At 49.0% G+C, this 20,192-nt stretch overlaps 1 protein-coding gene across 16 annotated transcripts in view; it reads right to left on the minus strand.

Moving 5' to 3' along the window:
• The window catches only part of shf (WNT inhibitory factor 1), a 506,799-nt gene that overhangs the window by 245,959 nt on the left and 240,648 nt on the right, over positions 1 to 20,192 (minus strand). The window lies entirely within an intron of this gene.

A 20,192-nucleotide genomic window follows, 5' to 3' on the forward strand; every position in this document is an offset into this window, starting at 1 on the left:
GTTCGTTTGGGGAAGGTAGGAGGTGGTAAACTTATGCCGTATTGAGCAGGCAAGCATGAATGTCGTCGATGACTGGTCAAAAACGTACGGCCACGGTCTGTTAGCAATTGACGCGGAGCACCATGCATCAAAAGAATATCATGTAGAAGGAAGTCCGCAACATCAGCTGCGCAATTGGTCGGAAGAGCGAGGGTTACGGCGTAGCGGGTCGCGTAGTTGCAACCCACTTGTTCCCTGATGTAGATTCCGCAAATGGGCCAAGAAGGTCTAAGCCGACACGATGAAAGGGCTCGGCAGGGATGTCGAGTGGCTGCAGGTAACCAGCGGGGAGCTGGGAAGGCTTCTTGCGTCGTTGGCAGACTTCACAAGCGGCGACGTAACGTCGTACGGAACGGGCAAGACCCGGCCAAAAAAGAAGGTGACGTACACGGTCATAGGTCCGAGATACGCCGAGATGTCCTGCCGTTGGTGCGCCGTGGAGCTCTTATATAACGGTGGAGCGGAGGTGTTCAGGTATTACAAGTCGGAACTCAGAGCCGTCCGGATGAAGGTTACGACGGTACAGAGCACCGTCGCGGAGGACGATGAGGTGTAGAGTAGCATCGGCCGGAGAGTGCTCAAAACGGTCGATGAGTGCTCTAATGTAGGCGTCACGGCGTTGCTCGCCGGCGAAATGAAGCAGCTGTGATACAGAGAACATGCAAGCACTGACAATAGAGAGTTTTAGAATAGGTGCCCCAAACGTTTTGGGGTCCCAAAGAAATAGCGTCGAAGCCACTGCGCATGCGCGAGACGCAAACTGTGTTTGGGTTTTGCGTTGGGAACGCTATCTCACCGATTTAGCGGGAGCTCAAATAGCGTTCCCAAAAGCTTTGCGTCAACAAACATGGCGGCACCCGTCGAAGCGACGGCTCTAACCTAGCACCAAACTGGGTTCGATTCGCGGTAACGCGTGAAGTTCGCAAGCTAGGAGAAGTGACTGCAGTTATCGCTTTCTCTCAACTAGCGTGGGTTATGAAGATTGATTCATTAGACGCCGCTGATTCCGAATTCGAGTGTGGATTTTATGGCTCGCAGGCCTAACACGGCTAAGCTTGGCTGGTGAAGGCACGTAAAGTTGGTTTTATTGCTCAAAACTAAGCACAACTAATTGTTTGCTGCTTGAAGAATAATCTCTAAATTGTAATTAAACGCGAATACACGCAAGTCAAATCAAAATTTCTATTCATATTATAAAATGTTATATTTTATTTTATTATTTTTAATCGTTTTTCTTAGACGCCGTAGTGGCGCTGTCAGCGCAAGACGCTATCCGCAAACGCAAAGCCCTATTCTAAAGCTCTTCACTCCTGCGTGCCCCAACGCGAACACCCGCAAAGCTCTTTGGGGCCCCAAAATATTGGGGCCCCTATTCTAAAACTCTCTAATATTAGAGGAGTCAGAGTCGTCAACAGGGCAACGCGACAATCTGTCAGCGTCTTGGTGGAGGCGGCCAGACTTGTGCACCACGGAATATGAAAATTCTTGTAGCCTCAAAGCCCATCGACCAAGCCGGCCTGTAGGATCTTTTAGCGAAGAGAGCCAGCAGAGAGCATGATGGTCAGTGACTACGAAGGGCGACCGTAAAGGTAAGGAGGGGACTTCGCAACCGCCCAAACAACAGCAAGGCATTCTCGCTCCGTAATCGCATAGTCGCGCTCCGATAGTGTGAGGAGGCGGCTTGCATAAGCAATAACGCGATCCTGGCTACGCTGACGCTGGGCTAAGACGGCACCTACGCCATGACCGCTGGCATCTGTACGCAATTCTGTAGGGGCATCAGGGTCGAAGTGGGCGAGAATGGGTGGTGAAATTAGAAGAGTGACGAGACGAGAGAAGATGGCGGCCTCTCCAGTGCCCCACGAGAATCGTACGCCTTTCTTCAAAAGATTATTTGGGGGTCTAGCAATTGTCTCAAAATCTGGAACAAAACGACGAAAGTACGAGCATAGCCTTACAATACTTCGAATGTCTGCGGCTGTCTTCGGAACCAGAAACTCTCTGACAGCGCGAGTTTTGTCGGGATCAGGCTGTACTCCGGAAGCGTCAACGAGATGGCCCAGAATAGCAATTTGCCGGTGGCCAAAACGAAATATGGACGAGTTAAGTTTCAGCTTCGCCTTTCGAAATACATAAAGTATAGTTGTGAGACGTTCAAGGTGAGTGTCTAACGTTGGCGAGAAGACGATGACGTCGTCGAGGTAGCAGAGGCATGTGGACCATTTGAAATCTTGGAGCAAGGAGTACATCATACGCTCGAACGTGGCAGGGGCGTTGCATAATCTAAACGGCATTACTTTAAATTGGTATAGGCCATCAGGTGTGATGAACGCGGTTTTCGCTCTGTCCATATCGTCAACAGCAATCTGCCAGTATCCAGAACGAAGATCAATGGAAGAGAAATAGCTGGAACCGTGCAGGCAGTCAAGGGCGTCGTCTATACGCGGGAGCGGGTAGACGTCCTTCTTAGTAGTGTTGTTCAGATGGCGAGAGTCTACACAGAAGTGCCACGTGCCGTCCTTCTTCTTAACCATCACCCCAGGTGACGTTCAGAGACTCGATGAAGGCTCAATGATGTTTTTATCGAGTATTTTGTTCACTTCATCTTGAATTACTCGGCGCTCCGACACAGAAACTTGATATGGTCGTCGGTGAATAGGCGTAGCATCGCCAGTAAGAATCCGATGCTTGACCGCGAGCGTCTGGCCTAAAGGGCGATCGTCGATGTAGAAAATATCTTGGTAGGACGATAATACTTGGCAAAGCTCTTCAGCCTGCGCCGAGGACAGGTCCGTCGCAACCATTTCCTTTATTTTGGGATAGGCACCCGAGGCTGGCGCGAGGGGCCTACTAAGCTCGCGAGAACCATCGGTCGAAAACGCTGCCACGTATTGGTCGCCGAGACAATCAACGGTGGCAAGGCAAATAGTACCTTGCGGTAGAATTCACTTTGCCAATCTAAAGTTACAGACAGGCATGCGAGTGCGGTGCTCAGTAATATTAAGTATACTGTGAGGCACTGTAACGTCATACCTTATTGGAATGTCGGGCAGAGGAGTGACGAGGTACTCGCCATTAGGAACTGGTGGGAAAGACAACAGTTCAATGTAGGCTATTGACTTTGGCTGCAGGCGAAGAAAGCCGGTGGGACGTAAGCGGCAGTGGGGTGCGTCAGAAGGTTCTGCGGGCATCGGCAACTCAAGGCGAAGGGTACTGGAAGAGCAGTCAATAAGAGCAGAATGTGCGGAGAGAAAATTGAGGCTGAGAATGAGGTCGTGGGGGCAATGAGCAATTACGGTGAAGAGGACAGGGGTGTGGCGGCCGGCGATGCTGACGCGTGCCGTACACATGCCGATGATAAGCACAGTACCGCCATCCACAACGCGGACGACGCGTGCCGACGCTGGGGTGAGGAGCTTGTTCAGTCACCGTCGGAAGGCAGCACTCATAACAGAAAGATGTGCTCCTGTGTCGATGAGTGCCGCGACAGGATAGCCGTCAACGTCAACGTCAAGAAGGTTTCGGTTCGTGGGTAACGTTAGCAGAGGATTTGAGGGCAGGGTCGACAACGCAGCTTCACCTCCAGAAGCTGCAGTGCCTAGTTTTCCGGCTGGATCCGGGAGTTGATATGCGGCGAAGAGAAGCGACGGGGTTGGGGCGAACGAGACTGATGGCGTCGAGGTGAGGGCGAGCGGCTGTACCGAGGGTTTGGAGCAGGAGCATTAGCGGCAGTGGATTCATGGCGGGTGGTATAGGGAACGGAAGGTCCAAAGGTGCGGGAATAAGCGGCGGTGTATGTCCAAGGGAGTGGTGGCCATCGGTTGCGGCAGTGGCGAGCGACGTGGCCGATGCGACAGCAGTGGAAGCAGATCGGCCGGTCATCAGGCGTACGCCAATCGGACGGGTTGCGGCGAGATGTGGCCATAAAGGGCTCCCAAGGACGAAGAGGGCCGCTAGAGAACTGGGGAACGCTGGGTCGAGACGTGGAACACACGGAGTTCAGACCCGTGTTCTCAAATTCCTGACGAACGACGGCCTGGATCATCGCAATAGTGGTTGCTGGCGGATCGGGAGGCGTCGTGGAGAAAGCTGGCGAACAGGCGGCCTCGAGTTCGCGGCGAACAACACGGGTTACGTCGTCACAGGTGGCGGTCTGATGTGGCCGACCCTCACATGTCGACGTAGCAGCAGTGTTGGGTAGGCGCGCAATATGGTGTGAGATACGGCGGCTCTTGGCCTGTTCAAGGCGACGGCATTCTTTTATAATGGCGTCGATAGTCGACACGTTGCCAAAAACAAGCAAATTGAAAGCGTCGTCGGCGAAGCCTTTTAGCACATGTGCGGCTTTATCTGCTTCGGACATATGATCGTCAGCTTTACGGCATAGAGCCAAAACATCGAGGATGTAGGAAACGTAGAGCTCCGTAGATGACTGAACACGAGACGCAAGAGCCTTTCTCGCGGCAGCCTTGCGCCCAATGGGGTCGCCGAACAGTTCCCGTAGCAATTCTCTTTGAAATTGTCCCAACTGGTTATCTCGTCGTCATGCGTTTGGTGCCACACACGTGGGGTGCCGCCGAGATAAAATATGACATTGGCGCGCATTATCGTTGGGTCCCACCTGTTATTAGCACTGGCGTGTTCATAGAGTTTGATCCAGTCGTCAACATCCTGGCCCTTCAGGCCAGAGAACACACCTGGGTCGCGATGTGGGGCGACCGTGACGATTGGAGCAGTGGGACAAGCCGAAGCCGTTGCAGAGGTGGGCGCGCCACCGGGAGGCATGGTGACAAGCTCGTTGTGCCGACCACTTCTGAGTTCCGTGGTGAGGACGGGGATCGCTGACCTCTACCAGAATGTTGCATGTGGAAGGACACAGACAGAAGAGGAAAATTAAATTATGGGGTGTTACGTGCCAAAACCACTTCTGATTATGAGGCACGCCGTAGTGGAGGGCTCCGGAAATTCCGACCACCTGGGGTTCTTTAACCTGCTCCTAAATCTAAGCACACGGGTGTTTTCGCATTTCGCCCCCATCGAAATGCGGCCGCCGTGGCCGGGATTCGATCCCGCGACCTCGTGCTCAGCAGCCCAACACCATAGCCACTGAGCAACCACGGCGGGTAGAAGAGGCTATTTACAGGCTATTTACACTGGAGCAAGGCAGCCAGGCCGACACTCGCTCGCGCCAAGCGCTCCGACCGACTTCGTCTTCGTTCTCGCGGCGGCTCGTTTCTTGAGCATCGCTCGATGATATCGTAATTATATTAGAGGAAAGAACTCATCTATTTGTCGTAGTCACGGCGCTCTCGCAGTGGTCCATCCGTCCATTCCCGTAATCCGAAGATCACCGAAACAAGCGTCCACACCGTACTTCCACGTACTTTGCTGGCACTCTTTCTACTGTCAAGTCTGGGGACTGCGTTCCATTGTCACGACCATTCTCGTTCACAATGGCGGCCCTGTTCAGGTTTTCCTCGGCTGGTTGAATTTTTTTTCCGCTACCTCCCTGCATCCCACTCCATATTTATCTCGTTTTTGAGCTCTTCGACCTCTTTGACAAGCTAATCCTGGAAAGCCTCTATTTTCTTCAGCCTGGCATCGACATCACAATGTGAGTGGATTGACCCGTTTACCTCTCCACTCTCATTCGGCCCCTCATCTGTACTGAGCGGCCCCCCGTACACTGCACGCTTCCCCGGCTTTCTTGCCATGTATGCATAGTGTTTTCTAAGACAAATACTATAATACTATAATAATGCAGAGCATGTGCCTTCTAGCAAAAACCGATACGCACATATAAATCCTTAAAATGCCACAAAGTATTTTTTATCAATGTTTAAAAAGCAATCAATGCCGCATAGACTTAAGGTATGCCACGTTTTCGCACGTGTTCTAGCACGGGGCCACGCTCTTGCTTTCCTACCAAAGCAATATTCCCGATAACAAAACACACAAGTAAAGCCCTGATAGCTATTAGTCTTGCCACGTCCAAACTAATATTTAAAAGCTATAAAGGCAATCTCCCACCCAGTTGTACGTGTTGAAGCACGTGGCGCGAAACGACGCTCTGACTATCCCGCAAAACCAAATATACACGAAAAAAGAAAGAGCGAAAAAAAGGAAGCTATCCAATCATTATTTAAAGGCTAAAAAAATCAGCAAATCTAAAACAGAATCGAGCTCGAAGCATGCACAAAAAAAGAACTTGATTTCGTCGCCGCCATGGAGCCCTGGAAAAACAAGTCCATCCGCCACAATATCTCCCGCAGAAACTAGATGGATGGATGAATGGATAGATGGATGTTATGAGCGGTCCCTTTGGAACGGGGCGGTGGGGTGAGCCACTAAGCTCTTGGTGCTGTGCTGCCTAATGTCCTACCTAGGCTACAAAAGAAAGAAAAAGAAAAAAAAAACACGATGAGCTCCCACAATTAAATTTTATGACCCCCTATTGTGAACTTTGCTTTTGTGTGTCTCCGTTTTTTGTCGTGTCCCTACTTTTCTTCTACCAATCTTCCAGTCGCCTTTAACTAGGCTGCTATCTTTTACACGTTCGAAAAGCCGACGTTCGATTTCGCCTCACATGATTGGACTAGATTGGCCTAGGCCACGATATCGGCGCAGCCTGGACAATCGCGCGAGGCGAAATCGAGCGTCGGCTTTTTGAACGTGTGCAAGATAGCGGCCCTAGTCTCTATTGCGGAAATGTTTACTTTTCCCCTGCTCTCGCTGAACCCAAGGGCTTCAAGGAGGCCAGTGGTGCCTAAATTGACTGCTAGGCAGATGCCTTCACATTCTAATAAAACATTCTCCATCGTTTACTTAGCTTTACCGCAGCAAGCACATGCTTCGGAGGTCATTTAACCCACCTGCTACTATGACAAAATAGTGCACGTGGGCATCTTACAGTGGATAATCAGCGCTGCTTGCGGCAACTGCTGGGCTCCCTCGTTTTGAATGGGACGGGCTCATTTTTCGGCGATATAAAATCACAGCGGCGCAAATTCCACAAAGCCCGTAAAAAGGCACGCTCTAGGAGCTGTATCGCACTTCATAAATGCACCAGTGTTAACATCGGGGCTTCAAATTCTGTTGCCATGACGTGTAAAGTTTGAAGGATGGGAACCTATGGAAACTACCGAAATGACGCCTCGTTTTCCAGGACAAAAATGGGCCGTTTAAAAAAAGTTGGACGGAAACGTTCAAATCGCCCGCAGATGCAAGTAGTACGGACACACAGCTTTCACTGCAGCCTGTCATCACGTAATGAAAAGCACGTTCCAAAATGGCGTTTTGTACAACACAGTCGCGTCTTTGACCGTCGTTTCTTGATAATACCCATCGTTGCTTACAGCGATTGGTCGACGCCGTGGCCGAGTTGTCTAACCGGTCGTGCCACTAGTCGAGAAAGGGAATCTTATCGAGTTGCGAGAAGCCGCGGGGGCCGATTTTAGTAAATCCCAGCCATAAGAAACTAATAGATAACGAAGCCAAAGAAAGCGCGCGATAGGCTATTTGTAATATAACGGAGCATTTGGTATGAGCACGCAACTACTAAAGACAAACGCAACAAGTTAACCAACAATGGCGGAACCACCGCAAAGCTTGCACCGACGAATCGTCGTGTTTCTGAGTGAGCAGCGCACTCTGCTTCTGCGAGAAGCGCCGGTCTTCTTTATTACATGTACTTCTCTTCCGGAAAAGAGCCATTCTGGCGACTTATGGGCAGAACACGACTGCAGAGTCATAGTAATGCTTTAGCCGGTCTATATGAGCACGCCCTCAATGTCGTTTACCAGAAGCAGGCTCAAGCGGCTCGACGACGTAGCTCACGTGCGAAATTTGCTCGACCACACGGTGCGGGTCTTGGCACTTGGAAGTTTCACCGACTGACCGGAGCCAACTGTGAGTCGGCGGTATACGACGCTGGAAGCTCCGAAACGCCATCGATGTCTCGATGGCGTTTTTGGCGCTGCTGATTGCCTGTCGGTCAATCTGGCGACATTCTTCAGCGTGTTTAGCAGCTTGGGAAACTGTCAGCCACTCACTTACATCTAGGAGCGCCTAGCGCACAGGAGAGCTCGTGTCTATATAGCAGGAAGAGAGAATGCAGTCGCGGTCTTCGTACCAGTAATGTCGAAGTAAGTCACAAAGAGAAGGACAGGGTTCTAGTCAGAGTGATTGGAAGTGATGTACATACATTGCCAGCATATAGCCCAATTTTCGGTTAAATCCTTCTGTTATATCATTCGTTTGAGGATGACAGGCGTGGTGGTCTGGTGAACGACGCTGCATTCTTCTAGAATTGTTCCGACGACGTCCGACAGCAATACACGTCCTCGGTTGCTAAGCAACTCACGTGGTGTGCCGTGCCGTAGAATCACGTGGTGTGAAATGAAAGAGGCAACGTCACTCGCCGATGCAGGTGGCAATGGTGAAGTCGCTGCCTAGCGCATGAGATGATCGATGGCAATAATTATCCTTCGGTTGCCAGCAGGAGTGATGGGAAAGGTAGCGCACAAATCAACGCCGACGCGTTCGAAGGGGCGGGCAGGCAACGGCTGTAACGGAGCGGCAAAAGGGGGATTTCAGCTTTGACAAGCGACGCAAGAACGCCAGTAGTAGCGGAGGCGGTTGTGAACACTCCGGCATGTGCGTACTGTGGGTCAGGCGGAAGGCGGCGCATATGCCTTTTGCGTCCTTCGGAAACAGAGTTGCGATGGTAGAGCAAACCGTCGCGAAGAATGAAATGGTAAGCTTGACGGCGCATCTCACGAGTGACGGCAGGGATTTTAAGAGAAAGAGAGCGTAAGAGAGAGAGAGAGACGATGACAAATAAACTATGTACACTATAGAGCGGCCTTAAAGTTTATCGTGAAGCCCTACAGAGCACAGGAATCTTAACAGCACAATTCAGGCCTTCTGCGCGGATGTTTTTTTGGACAACTGGCCTAGAGCTTTCAGTTCTGATAGTGCACGACTGCCCAATTTGGTCCATTACTCTGCACATCACATGGCTCTAGACACGATGACTCAGGCACACGCAGGTAACACTTATGAACACATTAAACCCAGCGGCAGGTCAGTGGATCTGAGGCAAGTGAGGACAGTTTAGAGGTGTTGTGGATGCGCCCCAAAGTCGCGTGAAAAGATCCCAATATATTGTTCAGGTAGCAGAGGCATAGTGGCTGACACACGATATAGCCGCTGACGCGTATGAGCGTGGAGACCAGTGGGCCTCTTCGATTATCAGTTCCTGACAATCCCGGACTTCTTGGGACTGCTGTCCCGCATTAGATTTTCTCGAACATCTTCGGTAGCTCTGCCCATCAGTCCGAGATTTGCAAGAATCGCGTTCATTTTTCACGAACCGGAAGTCGCGGATTAACGCAGACTCTCGGAGCTGTCAGCTGATTATTGCTTGCGCAAGCGCAAGCAGCTAGCAGGCGACGGCTGTCTTTTAACGAAGCGCACGGCGTTTGACGCCATGTTGTGAATGATGCCGTATGCTTCTGCGTATTTGCGTGTTGCAGACGGCAAATACGATGCACTCAGAAATCACTTACGTTACATCGGTGCTTTGTGTGCCATCATGCGAGTTTTTCCCGAGTGGTCTAATTGTTGCAGCTTTAGCCTTCGCATTTTTAAATATAGAAGCACAGCCATCAGCAGTACATGCTTGCTTTTCTTGACGTGTTGCGCAAAATCTGTCATATTCATTGCTATATGCCTAGTAAACAAGTAGATTTCGCTTTTCAGCTTAATGAAACTATTGTGCGAGGAAGCATATCGTATTGCATGTGGCTATTTCAAGCCAGTAGGTATACAATTTGAGCTTAGCCGATTGCTGTTGAGGTATATGCTGATCCCTTCTGTTGCAAAGCTCGATCGAGCGTTTGCTTGTTGATGGGCAGGATTAGTAGAAGGGGCACACGCGCTCTGTCCTACACACGCGTCGGGCCTTTATATAATAGCCATCTCACGTGCTTTGAGGATATCGGCGGGTGCTTTCTGCATAAACAGTGGTACGATCGAGCGCGCTTTTCTTTATGTCCGTATGAGAATTCCGCTTAAGTTTCGCTGGCGATTAGCTTGCGTAAGCACAGCGGTTAAGGGACACGAAGAGCGGGAGCGCGACGCGTTTTGCGGACAAGTTTATGCGTCGGGGCTACGATTGCACTATGGAAGCTTTACGGCTGTGTCGGCGACGTGGTCTCTGAGACTGCACCAATTCGGAGGCCACGCAAATGCATTCGCTGGGTAGGGGTTGTCTACAAGTAGCTGAGCAGACGATGGCACAGCACTTTCGAACGAAACCTCGGGCAATCCCCGACTGCGGGATCGAGTTATTGTGATGCACTCTTCTGTCAGGGCTAGTCAGACCGGAAGTCGCAGACAGTCTGCAGATAGTCCGAGACAACATAATCGAAGAGGCCCAGTGTCAATTTGGTCAGCGACCGTGGAATTACGGCCCAAGTGATCATCTGGGCGCGCTGCTACTTCGTAAGAAGAGCATGGGCGCATCGAAAAAGGGCCTCTGTAAAGGAAGGTCGAGAATGTCAATTGACGTCAATGACGTCAATTGCAAAAGAAGTCGGGTGGTCAGGAAAGCAATTTCCAGAGATTGGATCAAGTTCGTCAACACTACGAAGCCAGTCGTCGAGCAGCAAAGTGGAAGGACATGAGAACCGATGGGTGTATGTATGAAAACATACATGCCCCTGGTAGGATATTGAATTGTCAGTACGGCAAAATGAGCTAGGAATCACTCGGGACAAAGAGTGGCTTCAGAATGAGTAACAGTTGAGTCAGCAGGGACGTCACAGGAAAGCGGCACGAGAGCGGATGAGAAAGGAGGAACCGGCGAGTCGACAAAAGCAGTGACGTAACGGCATGAACTCGACTTTAGCGCGGGTAGTTGATGACGGCTTGGCGGGTGCAGAGGCAACCCCAGCCAAGTATAACGTCGCGGGAGCATTTCGGCAGAACAACAAGCTGGACGTTGCAGTGGCTGTCCTGAAGGACGAACCACGCTATGCACGCCGCCAGAGGTCGTTGCCCGCTAGCAGTGCTCAAGACAAAGGGCGCCGTAACGTTTCGCAATTGACGGCGGAGTTGTTCACTCATAACAGACACTGCATCTCCCGTGTCGGCAACAGCTAGGGCGGGGACACCTTCGACAGGAACGGCAACGACATTACGGCGGGAAAGCTAGACCTTGAAAAGTCCGCGTACGGCGCAGTTCTTGCCCCCGGAACTGCGGCTCCCAGTTTTCCTGTGGGACAGGTTGAGGCCGTCGCAGAATTGGCAAAAGGGAACGGAGACGGGCTGAAGGCAACCGGCGTCTATGGAAGTGTCGGTGTGGCAAAGAGAAGGCGTTCACAGGCGGGCGAGAACACGCATTATGCGGCGTCGGTGCAAAATCACAGGTGTTTGGGCGCATGTCGTTACGTGACAGAAAGCCATTCCGGTGGCAAAACCATGCTACGTGGCCAGGGAAACTGCACGAGAAGCATATCGGGCGGTTGTCTGCAGTGCGCCACGGGTTTTGAAAACGTGATGTTGGTCCGGAGAATGCACGGGCAGCCTGAAGCACCAGTTGAGGGCACGCAGGAGTTCGCGATGGTCGAGGCTTAGGCCACGGCTTAGGCGGAGCAGCCACCAGTAACGCAGGGGCCGCGGGTAACGCCTGCGCTTGAACGACGCGTCGGATCGAGGTGGGGCAGGATCAAGAAGGGACAGGTAGCGCGCAACCTCCTCGAGCACAAACTGCTTTATCTCGCCAAGTAACGAAGAGTGATCCCCCGCAAGACCAGCAGGAGTGCATGAAGAATTTGTTTCCTCGCATTAGCAGTTACGGTGGGTCAGCTCGCGTTGCCTTCACAGCTTGTCATAGCTTTGACATAGTTGAATGAAATCGGCTACCGTTTTTGGGCTCGCGGCATCAAGCATCTAGAATGCATTATAGTAAGATCTCAGATAAGTCAGCGCTTGTCTGTGGTATTTGTTTCCTCGTGTCCTTTTTTTATCCGCGCTGTTCAACCTCAGTTCTGGAATGCATCGTCAATGACACCTTTCAGAATGTGTTTGATTTTGTCGACCTCCGAGATGGATGGGCTGACACGTTGCCAAGGTCGAGGACATCCTCAATTTCGCTGATGGAGGTCTTTACACCTTACTGAGCTCGTCCTCGCAAGAGCTGTTCGGCACGCAACTTGCCAACGGCTGGGTGGCCGAAGAGTTTTGCTGGTTGACCTGGTGGCATAGCAGTCTCGTACTTACAAAACCAGAGATTGACGACGTCAGTCCAAGAAAAGAGGAGATTGTTCAGCTTCTTTGTGTGGTCGCAGTTGTTCTTGCTTACCAGGTTGTATGTCACCAGTCGACTTCCTAGTGGTCGGTACCGCTGAAGAAAACAGGGCCGCATTGCCGAAGAAAGGTGAAGCAACAGACAACAGTCGGAAGCTGGTAAACAGCCTGCCGCCTTTCATCCGTCGCCCGAACAGAAATTGAAGGCAAGGTACGGCTGCGCAGTTCCAGGGTTGGATCGATCCCGCAACCTCGGCTAAATATATTGGAGCGTTTCGTATAAGTCCTCTTCTTAACTGCTAAAGACAGACGCAGCAAGTTAAGGACCAATGGCGGATCCGGAGCAAAGCTTGGACTGCCTTATTCATTCTGCGTGAGCAGCGCATTCTGCTTCTGCAAGTAATGCCGGTCTCCTTCATTAGAATAATTTTAACTGAATTGTAGTGAAGAGAGAAAGGAACGTTTATTGATCGAAACAGTGTCGCGAGCGAGGTTTAGTATCACCCTGAGCAATGGGCGTTTTTAAGACGAAATCCTTTCTAGGCCCATGGTGAAGTTTGTGTCAGCAGACCTGACCACCGGAGTGTCCACCGAAGCGTCATCACGCCATATGAAGACAGATTCAAAAATGAAAAAGTGATTGATAGTGACAGTTAGTGAATGATAACGTTATAATAGAGATTGTTAGAGGTTAGTAATGACTACTAATGACTACAAAATGACCAATATGTCTAACGACGGATTGTAATGACCGTAATTGATTACAAAGGACTAAAAATGCTTATTAGTGAGCAGTAGCACACGTTAAAGCGAGACGCAGCATGAAGGTCAATTCGCTCGCTGATGCTGCCGCGCCATGACTTGTAATGACTAGTAATGACTATGAAATGACCAATACGTCTAACGACAACTTTTAATGACCACAATTGATTACGAATGACCAAATATGCTTAGTAATGAGCAGTAATGACTAACAATGAGTGAAACGACTTGTAATGACTACTAATGACCAATATGTTTAACGACAAATCGTAACGACTACAATTGATTACAAATGACTAAATATGCTTACTAATGAGGAGAATGATAAAAGGAGGAAGAGTAGGCTTTCGCCATTCACCTTTTAAGAGAGATCTTAAGAGACCTTGTAATTTTTGGTGTTTGAGCCACACAAAGTTAAGCGAAAAGTAAATCGAAGGCCGGTGCTGGCGTGCTGGCGTTAGCAGATCTAACCAGCACTTGTTCCATTGACGCTAACTGTCAGGTCGTGATAAGCCCAAAGATAGCATAATAGACCTCATACTCTGCGCTAACCCTGGCATCATACAAGATGTGGACGTGCTCGGCAAGGTGCGCTGCAGTGACCACAGGATGGTAAGAACTCGAATTAGCCTAGACCTGAGGAGGGAACGGAAGAAACTGGTACATAAGAAGCCTATCAACGAGTTAGCGGTAAGAGGGAAAATAGAGGAATTCCAGATCAAGCTTCAGAACAGGTATTCGGCTTTCACTCAGGAAGAGGATTTTAGTGTTGAAGCAATGAACGACAATCTTGTGGACATCATTAAGGAGTGTGCAATGGAAGTCGGTGGTAACTCCGTTAGGCAGGATACCAGTAAACTATCGCAGGAGACGAAAGATCTGATCAAGAAACGCCAATGTATGAAAGCCTCTAACCCTACAGCTAGAATAGAACTGGCAGAACTTTCGAAGTTAATCAACAAGCGTAAGACAGCTGACATAAGGAAGTATAATATGGATAGAATTGAACATGCTCTCAAGAACGGAGGAAGCCTAAAAACAGTGAAGAAGAAACTAGGAATTGGCAAGAATCAGATGTATGCGTTAAGAGACAAAGCCGGCAATATCATTACTAATATGGATGAGATAGTACAAGTGGCTGAGGAGTTCTATAGAGATTTATACAGTACCAGTGCCACCCACGATGATAATGGAAGAGAAAATAGTGTAGAGGAATTCGAAATCCCACAGGTAACGCCGGAAGAAGTAAAGAAAGCCTTGGGAGATATGCAAAGGGGGAAGGCAGCTGGGGAGGATCAGGTAACAGCAGATTTATTGAAGGATGGTGGGCAGATTGTTCTAGAGAAACTGGCCACCCTGTATACGCAATGCCTCATAACGTCGAGCGTACCGGAATCTTGGAAAAACGCTAACATAATCCTAATCCATAAGAAAGGGGACGCCAAAGACTTGAAAAATTATAGACCGATCAGCTTACTGTCCGTTGCCTACAAACTATTTACTAAGGTAATCGCAAATAGAATCAGGAACACTTTAGACTTCTGTCAAGCAAAGGACCAGGCAGGATTCCGTAAAGGCTACTCAACAATAGACCATATTCACACTATCAATCAAGTGATAGAGAAATGTGCAGAATATAACCAACCCTTATATATAGCTTTCATTGATTACGAGAAAGCGTTTGATTCAGTCGAAACCTCAGCAGTCATGGAGGCGTTACGGAATCAGGGTGTAGATGAGCCATATGTAAAAATACTGGAAGATATCAATAGCGGCTCCACAGCCACCGTAGTCCTCCATAAAACAAGCAACAAAATCCCAATAAAGAAAGGCGTCAGGCAGGGAGATACGATATCTCCAATGCTATTCACAGCGTGTTTACAGGAGGTATTCAGAGACCTGGATTGGGAAGAATTGGGGATAACAGTTAATGGAGAATACCTTAGTAACTTGCGATTCGCTGATGATATTGCCTTGCTTAGTAACTCAGGGGACCAATTGGAATGCATGCTCACTGACCTGGAGAGACAAAGCAGAAGAGTGGGTCTAAAAATTATTCTGCAGAAAACTAAAGTAATGCTTAACAGTCTCGGAAGAGAACAGCAATTTAGAATAGGCAGTGAGGCACTGGAAGTCGTAAGGGAATGCATCTACTTAGGGCAGGTAGTGACGGCGGATCCGGATCATGAGACGGAAATAATCAGAAGAATAAGAATGGGCTGGGGTGCGTTTGGCAGGCATTCCCAAATCATGAACAGCAGGTTGCCATTATCCCTCAAGAGAAAAGTATATAATAGCTGTGTCTTACCAGTACTCACCTACGGGGCAGAAACCTGGAGGCTTACGAAAAGGGTTCTACTCAAATTGAGGACGACACAACGAGCTATAGAAAGAAGAATGATAGCTGTAACGTTAAGGGATAAGAAAAGAGCAGATTGGGTGAGGGAACAAACGCGAGTTAATGACATCTTAGTTGAAATCAAGAAAAAGAAATGGGCATGGGCAGGACATGTAATGAGGAGGTAAGATAACCGATGGTCATTAAGGTTTACGGACTGGATCCCAAGGGAAGGGAAGCGTAGCAGGGGGCGGCAGAAAGTTAGGTGGGCGGATGAGATTAATAAGTTTGCAGGCACGGCATGGCCACAATTAGTACATGACCGGAGGAGGAGGAGGAGTCGATTTTAATGAAGAGAAAGGAGGAGAGGTCGGCCTGGAGAGCGTGTCTCTAGCCTGCTACTCCTCACTGGGGAATGGGGAAGTGGGAAATACAGGGAAAGGTAGGTGGCGGATGATTATGATATGGTACAATGAGATACTATATACACGTTGTCCAATATGCGGATGCGCACTGGAGACGCACTACACTATGAGTAATCTTGTCCTTGCAAAAAGTAATCTTGCCACAAAAAGTTTTTGCGCAAACACATTTCGCACTGACTACACGTCACACACAGCTTTCGCACAGCGTCTAGAGGCGATCGTCTAAACCAGTCTCACTTAAAAAGTTAAAAAGTGCTTTTATGGCACGTCGGGCACAGTCAACACTCCTCCACGCGCCCAAAAGCTTTTCTTCTGAAAAGGGGCGGGAGTCCAAGCTGTCAACAGTAGATTTGAGTTTTCTTCGTTCGGTCGCATATTGAGGGCACACGCAAAGTACGTGAGCTATTGTCTCGAGCGTGTGACAGACGCTACATTCAGGGTCCCGTGCTTGTCCAATCTTGTGAAGGTATCGGTGGGTGTATGCCACACCCAGCCGTAATCGATGAATGAGTGTTTCCTGGCTTCTCCGCAACCGAAGTGGAAGCCGGAATTGTAATCCAGCGTCAAGTTTATATAGGCGCTCTTGTCGATGTTCGGGGTTGTCCCAATGTCGTGCTGTAGAAGTTTGAATGGTGGTATGGAGCAAGGTGTTAATGTCATACCGGGAAAAATGAATTTTTACAATGGTTCCGTCAGTGTGCGCCTTTTTTGCTTCCGCGTCAGCCTGTTCATTTCCAGCTATTCCACAATGGCCAGGAATCCACTGCAGCACGATGGTGTGCCCGGAATGAGACGCCTCAGCAAGCAGAGACATGATGTCATAAACGAGAGGACTATATGCGGTTGTGTCATTCATATAATTGCTGATGAGTTGCAGTGCTCGTTTTGAATCACAGAACACTGTCCACTTCTCGAGACTCTGTTGCAGTATGCAGCGAACTGCTTCTCGAATTCCGGTCAACTCAGCTGCTGTAGATGACGTCCTGTGTCCTGTCTTGAACCGTTGTGCGATCCCCATTCCTGGCACCGTGTAGGCAGCCGCGGAAGAGGTCTGTGTCACGGAACCATCTGTAAAAACATGTTCATAATGTCCATACATGTAAGCAATGTATGATAGCGCGAAATGCTTGAGACCAGCAAGCGGCATTTTCGACTTCTTCGTTATTCCAGGGATTGAGAGTCTCACCATTGGCTTTGCCATCGTCCAGGGTGGAACTTTGGGTATGTCATACGGTTCGAAGTCCGACGGCAATAAGTCTTGCTGCGACAACACGGCTTCTGAGTAAGCGGACACAGGCCGTACCCTCGTGATGTTCGCGAGTGGATGATTCCTGTGTCTAGTCAGTAGCCTTAGATGCACTCGCAATGGCTCATGTTGCAGATAAACTCGAGCTGGGCACGCACGTGCCTCTGCAATAGTGCCCCAAGTAGACGCACATCGTGGTAGACCTAGGCAAATTCTCAGTGCGCGAGCCTGAGCACTTTCAAGCGTGCGTATAGCAGTTGTACTTAGCCGAGAAAGTACAGGCGCACTGTAGCGGAAGTACCCAACAAAACGTGCCTGGTAGAGCTGCAGAAGAGATGACTTGGATGGCCCCCATGAATTTCCAGACATATGTCGAATGATCTGAGTAAAGCTGTCCAGCTTTCTTCTTAATCCAGAGAGGTGCTTCGACCAAGATAAATCACGGTCGATGGTGACTCCGAGAAACTTGATGTGGGTTACTGAAGGTATAATCTTCCCATTAATCATGACGGGGTAGCAGGCCATTGACTTCCGTGTAAATGCCATGGTTACACTTTTTTCCGGTGACAGCTGCAGTCCGCGACTGTTTAGGTATGTCGACGTTATTGACACCGCGCGCTGCAGCTTCGTTTGCACTTGCAAGCGCGTTAAGCTCGTGGTCCATATACAGATGTCGTCTGCGTACACAGAGACCGAGACGGTGCGTGCGTGTTCTTTGACCAGTCCAATGAGAACGATATTAAATAAAGTTGGGCTCAATACACCTCCTTGAGGCACTCCACGATAGACGGGGTGGTTCATTGTTTCGCCGTCTGGAGTTGACATGAATATTGTTCTCCCTTGAAGATAGCTGGCTATCCACTGATGCATACGTCCCCCGACGCCACATTCTTCTAGGGCATTTAAAATTGCATCATGTAGAACGTTGTCAAAAGCACCCTTGATGTCTAGAAAGACAGCAGCCGTTAATCGACGGCGACGTTTCTGATGTTGAACAGTTGTTACTAGGTCGACGACGCTGTCGATTGACGACCTACCCTTTCGGAAGCCTGTCATTGCGTCTGGATATATATTACGTTTCTCCAAAAACCACTCCAGGCGCGTCAAAACCATGCGTTCCATGGTTTTACCTATGCAACTGGCAAGCGCCACAGGTCTGTAGGAAAGCATAGCATGGCGTGTCTTGCCTGGTTTCAGTAATGCCACAATTCTGCTTGTCTTCCAATGTGCAGGCACAGTTCCCGAGGACCAAGAGAGATTATATGACCGGAGTTGTTGGAGAAGCATGGGAGAGGCCTTTGCCCTGCAGTGGGCGCAAGCAGGCTGATGATGATGATGATGATGAATTATGCCATGCCTGGGAAGCAATTTCTACACCTGGTGAAAAAAATAATTTCGAAATTATGGGGGGTGGACAGTGGATGCTAAGGAAAATCTCAGATGCTGTGTTTGTGTCCAAGGTATGGTACGGTATGAATTACCAGCGGCACACAAAAAGGACAACTCATCGAATACAGGCATCGGGTAACAACAGGTATTTCCGACTTTACCATGCTTGAATACCTCAATGAGAAAGAGCAAACCAACAAGCACCTAGACAGTGTAGAGTTGCAGCCTGCAGCCCAAATTATTTGCCTCAAGAGCTCAAAACTCGGTCCCAAGACTCGGGCTCATATGCCAGCTAGCATATGAGATGCAAGGACGACTACCCCTCCCTTCAGAAACAACCTTGGGAGCACCTGAACTTGAAACACAACAGGCCCATACCGTGAAATATGGGGGCAAACAATTAGGCCAGGAGACTATCCTACAGCTAAACACACTGAGGAGGTTGCTAATCATGAATATGGAAGCAAACATCAGGCACACACAGTACACTGATGTGGCAATAGCAGTGTAACACTATTCTGACACTACATAAAACTGAACCCCATATAAGTGAGTACCATTCCAGGTCATCCTACACCTAGAAATGCTGAACTGAAAGCAATCAAAGCAGCACTTGTAGTGCAGATTATATCCTGCACAACAACCTTCATGGTTTCACCAGAAGCTGTCTGGGCCTGCACATCACACAAGATTGTCAGGAAAATCAGGAGATTGACACGCGACTTGCAAGCACATGGCCAGAAATTAAAAAACAGGATACATAGCCATGTAGATATTCCAGGACACAAGCGGGCTTATTAGCCCGACATAATAACTGAAAACTGGATGAGTTGGAGAGTATTCATTATTAACTAAAGTGCATCAGATAGACAACAGACAAGAACGAAGCGCTCTGTGTGGTCACTTCGTTCTTGTCCATCGTATTCCTGTTGCCCTATAGATATTGAATTCATAAGGCTGCACAGGAGAAGAATGATACATCTGCCCAAGGGCCCGATTTGACATTCAAATCCAGGCGTGCACACACACACACACACACACACACACACACACACACACACACACACACACACACACACACACACACACACACACACACACACACACACACACACACACACACACACACAAATGTTGCAAGAATGTGTACCATGAAGCAGTATCAACAGGATGACACTAGAGATGGATGAGGACTAACTTTACAATGAGGTTCATTAGTAAAAATGTGGCGAGTTATACAAACTGCCAGAAAAACGACAATGAGCAAAACGAGAACAAGGTCAAAGCAGGAGCCAAAGTTTCGACAAGTGGACTTGTCTTCTTCAAGGTCCACTTGTGAAAAAGTTGGCTTGTACTTTCACCTTGTTCTCGTGTTGCTCATCGTCTTGAATTTTCATCTCCCGCCTTCCCCATGTTTTCCCCAGAAAAAGAAAGACATCTTTGAAGGCTAGATAAAAATTGGTGCTTGATGCAGCCAAACAAATAAAAATGCTACAGAAAGAAAATACGGAAAAATTCCAAGTGCAAGAAAAAAATCTTTGCAATTGCCTATCCTGCATGCTAGCACCTTTCAAGAAACACTGTTGTTATTCCAATACACAGAATAACAGCTTGCTTATGCAAGCACATTTTTACAGTTCCATGCCATTGGAAAAATATGAGTTTCTTGGAAGGTAGCCAC

Source organism: Dermacentor albipictus, chromosome 6 (genome assembly GCF_038994185.2).
Source record: "Dermacentor albipictus isolate Rhodes 1998 colony chromosome 6, USDA_Dalb.pri_finalv2, whole genome shotgun sequence".
Lineage (NCBI taxonomy): Eukaryota > Metazoa > Arthropoda > Arachnida > Ixodida > Ixodidae > Dermacentor > Dermacentor albipictus.